This window comes from Notolepis coatsorum, assembly GCF_963971535.1.
Source record: "Notolepis coatsorum genome assembly, chromosome: 3".
NCBI classification, from domain to species: domain Eukaryota; kingdom Metazoa; phylum Chordata; class Actinopteri; order Aulopiformes; family Paralepididae; genus Notolepis; species Notolepis coatsorum.
Window position 1 is genome coordinate 4,431,437 of NC_140167.1, and position 12,985 is coordinate 4,444,421.

The 12,985-nt window shown below is 44.6% G+C and overlaps 1 protein-coding gene across 1 annotated transcript in view; it reads right to left on the reverse strand.

The window, feature by feature from the left end:
* Window positions 1-9,978, reverse strand: part of LOC311225516 (actin-histidine N-methyltransferase-like) — an 80,817-nt gene extending 70,839 nt beyond the window's left edge. Inside the window, 1 exon segment of the mRNA XM_084310832.1 lies at window positions 9,936-9,978. The gene's annotated coding sequence lies outside the window, so the exon portion shown is untranslated.
* Window positions 9,979-12,985: the final 3,007 nt, after the last annotated feature.

A 12,985-nucleotide genomic window follows, 5' to 3' on the forward strand; every position in this document is an offset into this window, starting at 1 on the left:
CCCCGTTAATGACTGCGACGCAAGCCGGGCTTCGAATATGCATCGAATGAGTGTTATAAGACATTGATATCAGGAGCTGTCTGTAGCTACTGCTAGCCGGAAATATAACGTTAAGACAACGCCTCAGTGAACTATTTAGTTGAATGGGACATTTCGTTTTGAACAGTGAGCTAAGCTAACGTGAGCTAACAGAGGTAACATACACTAGTACTAGATAACTAGACTATTGCTGGAGCATTTGTTGATATCAGGAGCTATCAGTAGCTAGCCGGCTAGATACCGTTCAGTTAGACAATCATGCCTCATCATGTATTAAACTAAAAGTGAATAGTTGACTGGGTCATTTTGTAGCGGTAGCTAACGTTAGCTCATGGAGGTCCCGTCCCACTAGACTAGACTAGACCCGTGTTTACATGCGTGCGGGAGGAGCTGGAGGAAGAGCAGAAGACGCGCAGCACTGTGTGCAGCTCCCGGTGTCTGAGACAGAACTCAGCGAGTGAGATCTGTTTTGACGATCGGCGAAAATAAAACAGTAACGATAGCTAGGTAGCTAACGTTAGCTCAGGTCGAATGCACTATCTAGACTCAGCAGAGGAGCCGCCTCCTCTGTGTTTACAAACTCTACACGGGTGCGGGCGGGGCTAGGGAGGAGGAGCAGTTTGCAGGTCCTGTGCGTCTGAGACAAGCGAGTGAGATATCCACTTGATCAGTTTCCGCGATCGGCGAATATGACTCATTATCGGAATTCCCCGATCGCATATTTATACTGAATATCGGCCGATAACGATCGGTGGCCGATCGATCGGGGCATCCCTAGTTTTTTTTTAAGAGAACCATTCTTTTGTTCAGTTTTCCCACAAGTTTCAAGTTCAAGTTTGTTTATTATTTGTCAGAGCAAAATACTAATGAAATGTGTGTTTCTGTATGAGCCCCTGAGAGTGTGCTACATACAGTGAAAAGAAAGTAAGTAAAAAAAAAATTAAGTAAAAAGTAGGTAAAGTCAATATACAATACAGAGTAAAATGAGTAACAAGTGAGGTAGAATGCAGAGGTACAAAACTTAGGGTAGGGTGCAAATGAGTTATGAATGTGGTGCAAATCTCTTTAATAATAGATAAATATAAAGTGTGTTAAAGTGTCTAAAGTGAGTGTGTACGTGTGGATGTGTGTGCAGTGTGTTTAGATAGATGATGGGTTGTTACTTGTTACATAGTGTCATTGTCATTGAGACGCATGAGAGATATCGGTCCGTAAACACTCAAAACGTCCTCCGCTCGCCTCCTCTCTCGCCGTCTCTGACATGCAGCTGCCCAGTCGTCCGCAGACAGACGAGAGGGCGAAACCAGATGGTGGCATAGCATAGAGAAGGATTCATCGCTGCGTAAGAATGTAGCAATGGTGTAACGTTAGAGAGGACTGGTATTGATGTCACTGAGCAACTCATCCTCTGTATGATAGCATGTACAACAGTGCTGTATATACCGTATATATATTTGTCTGAATATATACACATATAACACATAGCTCTGCATGATAGCATGTACAATAATGCTGTATAATAATATACCATATATATATATATATAGTTATTCTCACCACATATCTACTGTATATCCACACTGTCAGTGATTCCCGCTGCATGTTAATACTTTGGGGGCCCCCAAAGTATAATTTGTGTGTTTGTTTTTTGTTTTTTTTACTCAGTGAGCAGCACTCATGCATTAGAGTGCAAAAAAAAACTTTAAAAACCCTAAATTATACTTTTTGATATAGATCATGTTCTTTGTTGGTTTGTGAGGATGTTAATACACACTTGGTAAGATGCGTGTATGAAAGACCACAAAAAACAGCAGTGACTGCTCTCAGCTGTTTAACACTTAAAGAAGACCTAGACACCACCACAATATTTTTTTCAAATCCTGCATTCTAGTGAATTTTCATAGTAACACTGCACTTACAAAAAATACATCCAAGAAATCCTCTCCAACAGGTCTTAATGACTACAGACCGGCAGTGGTGCAGTGGCAAATTGACAGTAGGTCAAACGCTCCACGCGCGTGCGCGCGCGCGCATGCACAGTTTTTTTTGGCTGCTCTCGTCCTGCAGCTGGATACTATTGCCTCACAGCGCGGCCGTCAGCGCGCGGCTCAGAGAGCGCCGCTGGCTCTGCGGCTCTGCAGCTGCATGCTTCTCCGGGAGTCCGGTTGGATAATGCCATGTAAAAAGCGATTGCGCGTACTTCAGCCTCAGTGAGTGAGGTATCACGGCGTTATACCGAGTGATACCAGCACTGCAACACTGCAGACCGGTGGCACTCACCTCTGTGGCCATGAAATGTTTTGAGAGGCTGGTTAAGGATTACATTTGTGCCTCCCTCCCCAGCGATATGGACCCTTTTCAATTTGCATACAGGCCAAACGGGTCCACTGACGATGCGGTCTCTCAAGTGCTACACAGCACCCTCCCTCACCTAGACCGCCAGAAGGGGGGCTATGTGAGACTGTTGTTCATTGACTATAGCTCAGCGTTCAACACCATAGTCCCCACCAGACTGGTGGACAAGCTGATCGAGCTGGGTCTGAGCTGCGCTCCGAGCACCTGGATACTGGACTTTGAGTGAAAGGCCCCAGGCGGTCAGGGTGGGGGGTCAGACCTCCAACACCATCACCCTGAGTATCAGGTCCCCCCAGGGCTGTGTCCTGAGCCCTCTGCTGTACTCACTATACCTAGGGCTGGGCGATATAACGATAACGATAAATATCGCGATATATTTTAATAATCGATATCGAATATCGAAATTTTTTAAAAAAAAATTGATTTTTTTTTTTATTTTTTTTTGTGACCTGCAACAGGGCAGTTTTAAAACCAGAGACAGTGGACAGACTTGTCTTTCTTGCCTGCAACTTAAAGTAATGGCTTTGCTTGTCCAAATGACAATACTGACCAAATTGAGATTTATTTTTCTCTTGTCCATTTATTTTGTTTGCTTTCTAATTTAAAATACAGTTTGAAACAAGTCTGTACACACAGTAGGCTATGTGTGCTAGCAGAGCTAGACTCCAGTCACGAGTCACAGTGCACATGTGCGGTGGTTTGTCCACCAAAAAAGCGCCAAAAGATCGAAAATAAACTAGCAGCGCCAGAACTGTTCAACTCCCCTGGAGCCACAGCCAGCAGAGAAGCCGGTTTACTTTCGCTTTTAAAACCAGCTGCAGCCTGAGAACTGGAGTGTGAGGGGCTGTAACACTAAATATGGCGGCAACGACAAAGAATTGCTGCAAAATAAACATACATCTGTTGTTTAAAAGTTTTTTTTTTTTTTTTTTTTTTTTTTTTTATTACTTATAACAATTTCGATAATTATAGATATCGAGAAATATGATAACATTATCATATCGTTATCGCAATATGATTTTTTGCCATATCGCCCAGTTCTACTCTACACACATGATTGTGTGGCCAAGTTCAGCTCCAACTCCATAATGAAGTTTGCGGACGACACAGTCATCTCTGACAACGACGAGAAGGCCTACCGGGAGGAGGTTGAGGTACTGGAACACTGGTGCCAGGACAACAGCCTGCTCCTGAACATTGGTAAAAACAAGGAGCTGATCGTGGATTTTAGGAGAACACAGCAGGGGACGTCACACACACCACTGTGGATAAACGGGGCTACCGTGGACAGGGTGAGCAGCTTTAAGAACCTGGGGGTCCACATCTCAGAGGACCTGACATGGACAACACGCATAGACTCAGTCGTAAAGAAGGCGAAGCAGCGCCTCTACCACCTGAGACAGTTAACACTTTGGATGCCAGCGACGCGTTGTCATTAGTTCATGCCGACCTTTGAATGCCACCAACGCTATATAGCGTTTGTTTGTTGTATTTTTATTTATTGCCGATTTTTATTCATATTTCATCAATCGAGCCTCAGGTTAGTGTTGCAGACTCTCTGAGCTCAATTGGGAAGATACCGCCCCCTATGGTCTCTCCCTGTGTAACTGCACCCCATTAGTTTAGTTTAGGGCCTGCCTCCTCATGTTACTTTTCCGTCAAGCCAACTGAAGAGACCAAGTGATCGCCGGCCCGGAAAACAATATATATTTACAGTACCCAATGCTGAATCAATAAACGCGATCGATATTTGGAATGGCAATCAGGAATTGGAATAATCTTTTTGGAGAACATCTGATCTGAGGTAAGGAATCTATTTTACCAGTCTTGGGGTAATCAGAGCTTTTTTCACAGATATATCAACGTGTCCCATATGTGTGTGTGTGTGTGTGTGTGCCGCTGATCAGGAAATGAGAATCGATATTTCAGCCCGCTTCTATAGCGTGCATAAGTACACATGTACTATCGATAATCTAGCGTTTATTTGAAAACTATTCATAAATAGGCCGAAAAATGACAACGTTTGTGTATTCCAGAATATTCCAGTAAAAGGGCGATTATCACAGAATCTATACATTTTCCTGAAAAACAAGGGCTTTTCAAAATACTATAAAACGGAAATTAACCGATTAAAAAACAATCCGTTTCGACAATGTTGACTGCAAAAAAGGCACGAGTGACAAGAGGGACAGTATTGCATGTTCGTTTCAGAGTGCAGAGGTAAGAAGGAGGGCCATTCCCACCCTATGCATTGTGGGGAGCGCTTGGCGAGTGTCTAGAAAGGTGCTATATAAATGCAATGATTTCATTCATTCATTCATTCAAATATTGCAAATACTAGGCAAAGTCACAGCCGCAGTCAGACTGTGTAGCCTTCGGAGTCCAATCAGTTGGGTTTGTGCAGCTTCCATTCCAGAGCTTGGAGTTGCCTGGCTATCTTAAAGTGCCAACTGCCACTTTCTTTTTGAGAGCGTTTTTAACGGGGGGGGGAGGGGGGGGGGGGGGGGGTAGTGAAAGGGTTAACCTTATGTAGTGTGGTTGTGAAAGGGTTAAGACATTGTCGTGTGGCAGTGAAAGGGTTAACCTTCTGTATTGTCACAGTGAAAGGGTTAACCATTTGGTAGTGTCGCAGTGAACGGGTAAAAAAGTTAAAAATAAAAGTCCTCCTGAGAGTTTCGACAAGCGAAACGGAAGAGAAACTTAACGAGGCCATATTGTGCATATTTTTTTTCAACATGTTTACGTTTGTTTTTACGTCTAAAATCTCATTTTTTTAATTAGCCTATTCATTTCCCAGCACCTCTTTCTTGCCTTGCATTGAACGCGCCATTTTTGGTGGCTGTAGTAGCCAGCCACCACATTTTCTATTAATAATTCCCCTAACTTCCTGGCTACCCCACACACCCAAGTAGAGGTGTCACGATTAGGCTAATCAACTGTATGGAATATATTATATAATATATTATCTGAAATTATCTGCATCTAGGTCTATACTTCAAGAAGCATTTCATCGGTGGCCGTTAAATGTTCCAAAGAGTCGTGTCTGATGGAAATACAAGAGAAGGAAGAATCGATTAGACTACTGTCAATAGTTGTCAACAGCGGCTCTGCACCCAAGAGTAAGAAAAAAAACTTTACAAACTGGCCAGTACATTAGGTAGGGCAGTGATTCTGGCTCCAAAAAGCACAGCTTAAACAGATTAATTAATCAAAAGATAATTCCATCACTGGTTTTGCACAACATGTCCCCTTTATGACGTGTACATTCAACAGGTTAGAGCTGTCGAAGCCGTGCGTCTCCCAGCTAGAACCAGTGAGCAGCGGGGGAGCGTTCAGAGCATTCATGACCAGAATGGACTCTGCAGCTTGTGTTAGTGTTGTCAAAAATATCAAAAGATCGATACACATCGATTCTGAATATTTAAAACTGTTTCAATACTCATTTCCCGAAATATCGATATTTAATTATTCATTAAAAAACATTATAAGGAAGTTGCATTTTTCATTTCAATACCTGTAAAAGGCTGTAATAGTACAATAGTCCACACACACGTGCATTCAGTTAAGTTGGAATATGACAGTAATACACACAGTTCAGTTTGTCAGGTACATGCAACACAGATTACAGTGTTGACATCCGTCTACTTGAGAAAATACCATGTTCTGCAATAAAAATTATTGAAGTGAGATGAACAGTTATTTTTAAATGTGTGATCTAAAGATAAACAAAGGGTTTTAAAAGTGTTATATTTATCTTCTCTTATAGTACCAGAGAGAAGCTGAGGAGAATTACATTTTAAGATTGAACCTTAAGATTGAACCTTTTTCCCCATGGTATCGAAAATGGTATCGAATATCGATACTTTTCAAGATATCGTATCGAAGTTCGAAATTCCAGTATCGTGACAACACTAGCTTGTGTACAGAGTGTAGCGCCGCTTACTGCCATGTTTAACAAAAAACAACAACGTTAAAAAAGCCATCACTGATTATAGAGTGTTTGGTCAAAATGGTGCATTTGTATAAGAGCTTTTTATCCAAAGCGCCATGCAAGGTGCCAACCTGCTCATCGGGAGCAGTTAGGGGTTAAGTAAGTGTCTTGCTCAAGGACACATTGATGCGCTGCCCAGGAGGAGAGTGAATCGAACTGGAAAACCTCCGGATTACCAGACTACCTCCCGAACTCACTGTCACCCCTCCGCTCTGCAGTAAACAGAAAATACTTCCCCACTTTATCCAATCAGGAGAGAGAAGAGAACCCAAGGATATTTTTTACCAATAATATTCTTGCAAAGTCAAATTTGCCTTCTGCACTGGCAAGATTATTTTACTCGTTTCAAAAGACACATTTGCTTAAAACGAGTTATTCTCTAAAGCTCTCTCCCTCTCCTGATCAGTGATGGCTGTCGGAGTGTAGAGCACTGCGCATCGGAGTTCCAGAACGCCGTGTGTCGGTCAATCAATTATTTTGCGACAATGACCGAGTATAGCTATACATTATCCCGCTTATTACATGGCTAACTTACTAACAATATACCTAATTCATTTTACACCATCGACAAGACGAGATCAAATGCAGACGCGGTTGTTCTGTGGCTCCTCTGTCATCGCCGGCAGGTGTGTGGTCTGATTGCACCTGATGTAGTGCAGCTGTGCGTATAATGGTAATGCTTAGCTTTCGTGACTGCGATCAAAATGCTTGATTGTGATCATTGGTCAATATCGCTCCGTTGCCCCTAACAGCGGTCATTATTGCGCGTTGCCCATGACAGCGGTGAATTATCGAGAAATAATTGACCGCTGTGTCAGGGGCAACCGAGCGCTATTGACCAATCACAATCGAGCATTTTGGCGAATGTTAAAACGCCATGTAATAATGTGGAATACTGTATGTTGAAACTATGTCCTGTAACATACTGACTGGAGGAGGACGCCGCTTTTCAAGCCCCTGGAGGGTTTTGAGGCAATTCTTCACATTCCGCTGAATTATATAATGCATCTTGTATGTGTAAAATAAACAAAGAAAGAGTTCACTGCAAAGGGAACCACGCTTCAAATGGGAGGATGCTTTAAAAAAGTAAGACAGGCTAACCTTCTGTAGTGTGTGGCAGTGAAAGGGTTAAGGAAGGGGGTGGGAGAAGTTGCAAACATTTAACTTCAGCTCCTCTAGCAAATGTTGCATGGTAGGATGAATGACAAGAAAAATGCACTTAAAAATATAGAGAGACTTTAAAAAGTCACAGCAAAAAAAAGGCATGGCTTGGTTTTTAGCTTTCAACCAATCTTCCCATCGCAGCTTGGTAGAACAAGTCGACTACAGACAGCTTCACGGAGAAGTAACGTTGCCCACCCAAGGCCCTGCTGAAGTCCACTAACAACGTGAGACAGAAAACAACATGCAGCCCAGTAGTAATAATAATAACTTTATTTGTAGAGCACTTTTCATACAGAGGTTGCAGTTCAAAGTGCTTCACAACAGTAAAAAATACAGGTATAAGCGAACATAAAAAAGATAGACAGGTAGCAAGGTATGGTAAATCATTCAGTATAAAAATAGTTTATAATGATTCTAAAAATTATAAAATAGAACGGACATACAACAGGGTATTTAACATACAACAGAGCAGTGCATCAGTAAGAAGTAAAAAGTGTGATAAAATAGATAAAAGAAAAAATTTGCATAGAACCAACCGACACATGAATTTGATAGGCAGTGTATAAAAGTAGGCAGGGTAAGAATAGTGCAGGTAAGTCATTGAAATGCCTGAGCAAGGAGATAGGGTTTTAAGCTGTCTTTTGAAGATGTCTAGCGAGTTGGCTTCCCTGGTGTTTTGGGGTAGTTTGTTCCACAGTTTTGGGGCATAGTTGATAAAGGCTGCATTAGTAGCCCGTTATATATTCCCAGTAGTGGCTATAAGCGAGGCTGCTGGTGGAGCAGTTTAGCTGAATCACGCCCAGCGAACATGAAATGTAATTGGACAAGGGGGGGGGGGGGGGGGGGCGTAGGAGCACCAGCACAATAAAAAGGCTGGGTGTCGTTCTGCCGGCCTGGGCTGGGCCCATTCATCGGTTAGCCCCTGTGATTTTAACCCTTTCACTGCCACAACACACAAGAGGGTTAACCCTTTCACTGTCACACTACACAGAGGATTAACCCTTTCACTGCGACAATACACAAGAGGGTTAACCCTTTCACTGCCACACACAACATCCTGTTAACCCTTTCACTGTCACACTACACAGAGGGTTAACCCTTTCACTGCCACACACACACAACATCCTGTTAACCCTTTCACTGCCACACTACACACAGAGGGTTAACCCTTTCACTGCGACAATACACAAGAGGATTAACCCTTTCACTGCGACAATACACAAGAGGGTTAACCCTTTCACTGCCACACTACACAGAGGGTTAACCCTTTCACTGCCACACTACACACAGAGGGTTAACCCTTTCACTGCAACAACACAGAGGGTTAACCCTTTCACTGCCACACATACAACATCCTGTTAACCCTTTCACTGTCACACTACACAGATGGTTAACCCTTTCACTGCCACACAGAGGGTTAACCCTCTGCAACAACACAGATGGTTAACCCTTTCACTGCCACACTACACAGATGGTTAACCCTTTCACTGCCACACTACACAGATGGTTAACCCTTTCACTGCCACACTACACAGAGGGTTAACCATTTCACTGCCACACTACACAGAGGGTTAACCCTTTCACTGCCACACTACACAGAGGGTTAAATGAACCCTTTCACTGCCACACACACAACAGCCTGTTAACCCATTCACTGCCACACTACACAGAGGGTTAACCCTTTCACTGCGACAATACAGATGGTTAACCCTTTCACTGCCACACTACAGAGGGTTAACCCTTTCACTGCAAAAATACACAGAGGGTTAACCCTTTCACTGCCACACTACACAGATTGTTAACCCTTTCACTGCCACACTACAGAGGGTTAACCCTTTCACTGCCACACTACACAGAGGGTTAACCCTTTCACTGCCACACTACACAGATGGTTAACCCTTTCACTGCCACACACACAACAGCCTGTTAACCCATTCACTGCCACACTACAGAGGGTTAACCCTTTCACTGCAACAATTACACAGATGGTTAACCCTTTCACTGCCACCACACACACACACATGACAGCCTGGCTGTTAACCCTTTCACTGGCCACACGACAGACTGTTAACCCTTTTACTATACCCGTCGGTTGTGTGATAGTAAAAGGGTTAACCTTCTGTCGTGTGGCCAGTGAAAGGGTTAAGCAGGCGTGTTTTTGAACAAGTCCAAGACTTTAGTCGCTACTAATCTAGTCTGATTGGGGCTATAGGCTAAGCTAGCAGGCTAGCTAACGTTATTAACTGTGGGGGGGATAATATCTCCATTTTCCAGCAGTTGTCTGCTGCTCATATACGTTCGTCACCGTTGGATAACGAGTCATTTGGTTGTACATTATGATAAATAAGTGCATATGATATGTTCCTGCAGTATAGGACAGTGTTACCTTGTTTCGTGTAAGTGACAGTAGCAGCTCCTCTTCTCTCCAGGTCCACAGGGTGCAGTGCAGCCTACCTTGATGAGAGCGACCACGCCTGCCGTCAACCGAGTTTAGGCGGTTTTGATTGGTGGAGAGAGACGAGAGTCACGCCCACCACACAACGACAACGCCTTTGCCTTCGTTCGTTCCGGTTGGTTGGTTGGTGTTGGTGACGCCCCCCCCCGCGTGCCCAGTTCTAAGTTTACTTTCTTCTTCTTCTTCTTCGTGTACTTTCCGGCAGACTGGACACCTTCCGGCGTATTGCTGCCTAACAGATTTATCTGCTCACAAGTTCTCCTCTCCTTCTACTCTACCGCCATCTACTGGAATCCTTCCTCCCCCACATTGTCCAATGACGTGCAGCTAACACTGCTTCCTCCTGACTGACTCCCCCTCTGTGACACACGCTTCGCCCCCCGCGGCCTGACTCGGTCCTACTCGCTCACTCACACCCCCCTTCCCTAACGCTACCTGACCAGCCACCCTGTTTAACTCCGTCAAAACATCCTCCACTGTCAACCCCTCCATACCCAAGTGTCCCACTGCTGCTAAAACTATCAACCTAGTCCTCTCTGTCCTACTACTAACCGCCGCTGTCGTATTCACTACTCCTGCCACAAAGGCCACCATACCTAACTTCTCCCTAAACACCCTCTCTTTCTTCGCCTGAACCTCCTCTACCACCCGATGCCCTATCCTAAAACCCTGCCCCCTATCTTGCCTTCCCTGATCCTCCTGCACTACCCTTACTGCCAACTGCCCTTCCCTAAACCCCTGTCCCTTGTCTTGCTGTCCCTGTCCTACCTTCCTAGCTGCCTCCGCATATGAAATTCTACCTTCCCTTCGCACCTGCTGAACCATTACCTCTACCTTCATCGCCTCACAACCCCAATACGCTACACTATGCTTCCCACCACAACTACAACACTTTGGCTCCACTCCCAGCTCACACTCCCCATACTTATGCTCCCCACTACACCTACCACATCTCTGTCCCTTCCTACACCACTTAGCTACATGTCCAAACTCCTGGCACCTATAACACCTCAACGGATTTGGCACAAACTCCCTAACCCTATATGCCAAATACCCTAAAAACACCACTCTCGGACTAACCTCACCCTCAAACTGAATAACTATGGTCCCTGTCTCCTCCTTCTCTGCCCCTCTCTTCATCCTCTCTACACTCTTAACTTTCCCATTGCGTTCGTCACTCCTCAAATCCCCTAACAGCTGATCCATACTAACCTTCATTGGAATTCCCCCAATCACCCCCTTGCACCCACTATCCCTCTTCTCCCCTACTATCCCTACTTCACAGACCTCCACTCTCCCAATGCTCTTCATTTCCCTTGCCCTCTCTACCTGCACTACACTTACACACGCTATAAACAAGTTCCCATCCCTCAACACCTTCCCGTACCTTACCTCACCTAACTGTGCTTTAATGAGCTTCGACAGCTGGTCCGGCTCTATATCCCCAACTCCATTTCCTCCCTCAAAACGCACCACTACATTCAACCCTCCAAAACCCTTTCCTCTACCCTCATCCTCTGACCCACTCAAGCTATCTCCCCTCTCTTTCTTCCTCTTACTCCCCTTCCCCTCCCTTTCCCTACTCTTCTTCCCCACCTCTTTCCACTCTTCTCCCCCACCCTCTTCCCCACTACACTCCATACTGGCCCCACCCGTCCCCTCCCCTTCGTCATGGCCATTCTTATCCCTACCGCTATCTTCCTCGCCCTTCTCACACCATTTACTTCCATCACGATCCTCCCAATACCCTGGACAGCCGTTCACAGGCCAGGGCCACCACTCGCGAGGTCTTCGCTGTTCCTGATCTCTCACAGCCACTCTCTCCGCCTCCCACCACCGACTACTGCTCCCACACAAACCTTCGCTGCACAGTTCCGACGGACGCAGACGCCGCCACTCGGCGCACCTCTCAAAGTCCTTCCTCCCACATGAACAAACCGCACTTCTGTCTTCCTCTCCAAACAACAGCCGCCCCCCTTGAACACACGGCATGGCCTGCTCAGTTCGAATCTTCCATCAGCTCGCGCCTCGCTCCTCCATCTTTCGACATCGTTTGAGAACGAAAAGGTCTATTGACAATAGAGTCGAAGTTGTCTTGTTTTCACAGTTGATGGAGAAACATAGCAGACCGATCTTCTTACATCAATTTCCAACACAACAGGGCTAAGTTTACTTTCGATTGGTTTATTAAAACATATTGTTATTAAAGGGGCACTTCACCGAGAAAAACAATGCTGAATTATTGTGCACATAATGAATGAATGAATGAATGAATGAATGAATGAATGAATGAATGAATGAATGAATGAATGATGAATGAATGAATGAAAACGTTTTTTTTTTAACATGTATTCTTCATATTCCTTCAAACAAATCACGGTATCTAGCTCCGTCAAACAGAACAATCATAACAACAACTAAATAAAATAAAAACACTGTACAACTGTACAAGCAAAACTGTACATTGGAATATTGACAAAACCATACTTGGTCATTGACTGTACATTGGAGGGGGTTGGGTTAGGACATTTACAGGGGCCAGTTTCGAATTGCCGTCTCCCGTAGGTGTTCTTTGAGAGCGGTTTTGAATGTGGGTAGTGATTCACATTCCTTTACAGCTGTGGGTAGGGCGTTCCACATTGTTGTGGCATAATTGCGAAACGTGTTTAGTCCCTTGTTTGAGCCAAATCTGGGTTTAACATGATTTGTGGAGCTCCCTCTGGTGTTGTGATCGTGGTATTCACTGACCTTTGGGAAGTATTTTGACATGTACATGGGTACCTTGGTCGTGTAGTGTATCTTGTAGACCAGGCCCATTGCAAGTTGCTGTACTCTGTCGTCTACTCTAAGCCATCCTAGGTTGTCAAAGTGGGCAGGGGTGAGGTGGGTTCTAGGAGTCAGGTCAAGCAGTAGTCTGACTAGTTTGTTTTGTGATGTTTGTAATCTTGTTTTTAGTGCCTTTGAGGTGCTTTGGTACCATG